Source organism: Nyctereutes procyonoides, unplaced genomic scaffold (genome assembly GCF_905146905.1).
Source record: "Nyctereutes procyonoides isolate TBG_1078 unplaced genomic scaffold, NYPRO_anot_genome, whole genome shotgun sequence".
NCBI lineage: Eukaryota > Metazoa > Chordata > Mammalia > Carnivora > Canidae > Nyctereutes > Nyctereutes procyonoides.
This window is the reverse complement of record NW_026575047.1, coordinates 26,339,725-26,341,481: the sequence shown is the minus strand read 5'-3', so window position 1 is coordinate 26,341,481 and position 1,757 is coordinate 26,339,725. Positions and strand designations below refer to the sequence as shown.

Here is a 1,757-nt window from a genome sequence, read left to right as displayed (position 1 = left end):
GGGAGCCCGATGTGGGACTCGATCCTGGGTCTCCAGGATCATGCACTGGCCTGAAGGCAGGCGCCAAACCCCTGAGCCACCTAGGGATCCCCCTCAAGTGCATCTTTTAATCTTTGGTATTGCTATAATTTTAGCTCATTTGTCATTCTCCAGGGGAAGTATATACACGCACATGCACACACATATCTAGGCTTGCTTCCCCAAGTTATACATGCTAGGAGAAGGACGATAACACAACAGTAAGGAAAAGGCACTTTTGTATTTTTTTTTAAAGATTATATTTATTTATTCATGAGAGACACAGAGAGAGACAGAGACATAGGCAGAGGGAGAAGCAGGCTCTCTGCAGGGAGCCTGATGTGGAACTCCATCTCAGGACCCTGGGATCAGGACCTGAGCCAAAGGTTCAGATGCCCCAGGAAAAGGCACATTTGCATTGGAGCTTACACCCAAGAATTATTATGAATCCAATCCTTTGACTTTCCTTCCTTTCCCTTCAGGATTCCTGAAAGTTCACATATTTTGGGGGGTGATTAGTAAAGTGCTTTCCTGGTAGTTCAAGGACTGATTTCTATTTTCTTCCTTGTGGCTGTAGCTAGAGTTACTGACTGTCTCTTGTATTCAGCTCTCTGAGACCACAGGCTCTGGACTCAGACACTCACTGCAGCTCTGTAGTTCTGGTTGGGGTGGGAAACAGGTACTTTTCTGGGGTTAAAGCTGTCTATTTAACTTCTCGATGTAACAGTGCTACACTTTCAGATTGGTTGGTTGGTTCGTTGGTTTATTATTTATTTATTTATTTATTTATTCATTCATTCATTCATTCATTCATTCATTCATTCATTTGAGAGAGAGAGCAAGCACAAGCAGGGGGAGCTGCAATAGGAGAGGGAGAAGCAGACTCCCCACTGAGCAGGGAGCCTTGTGGGGTTCTATCCCAGGATCCTGGGATCATGACCTTAGCCAAAGGCAGATGCTTCAGTGACTGAGCCCCCCAGGCACCACCACTTTTAGTTTTCATATGGAATTTTTTAAAAATAGTTCTGGAACAAGTTCACCTATTTCTGATTCAGAAAACACTTTTTTATGAGTTTTTTTATGAGCAGAAGACATTTTAATGGATCTATCTTTTTGTTTTCACTTTAAAGGATAATATTATTATTATGATGATGATCATCATCATTATTATTATTTAGTATGAAGTTGCTGGATCTTCTTTTTATTTCTGTATGAATTTTATTTTTCAGTTGAAAATATAGAATGCTTCACAAATTCTTGTGTCATGCTTGCTCAGGGTCCATCCTGATTTTCTCTGTATTGTTCCAATTTTGGTACATGTGCTGCTAAGCAAGAATTAAATATATTTCCTCTTTAGTGCTTAGTGACACTAACAAATCTACTTATTTTATGGATGAGGGATCAAAGGCCCAGGAAAGAGCCTTGATCATAGGCAAGTAATTCTCTCCCTGTTCCTCAGTCTTATTCTCAATGTCCCAGGCTGGATTTTCAGCTCAAGTATTCATCAGGTTCTGAAGCAAAGAGGTTTGCTGGTGGTCTTTGGGGGCTGTCTGAGGAGTCTATATGAGCAAACAGATTAGGTCTCACCTCTTCCTCAACACTATCTTCATTTGTTGAGGGACCTTTGATTGGCTGAACATGAGAAAGCACTCTGTCCTTTTCATCTCTGGAGTCTTGGAACCCAACTCAGGTCATTACAATCTGGCAGATTGTAATGAATTAAAATCTATTGGAAAATT

General features: G+C 41.0%; 1 non-coding gene across 1 annotated transcript; it reads right to left on the bottom strand.

Annotated features, from left to right (window-relative positions):
* Positions 1 to 1,249: 1,249 nt before the first annotated feature.
* LOC129510675 (U6 spliceosomal RNA) lies at positions 1,250 to 1,351 on the bottom strand. The gene has a single exon (XR_008664646.1). It is a non-coding gene; the product is annotated as a U6 spliceosomal RNA (small nuclear RNA).
* Positions 1,352 to 1,757: the final 406 nt, after the last annotated feature.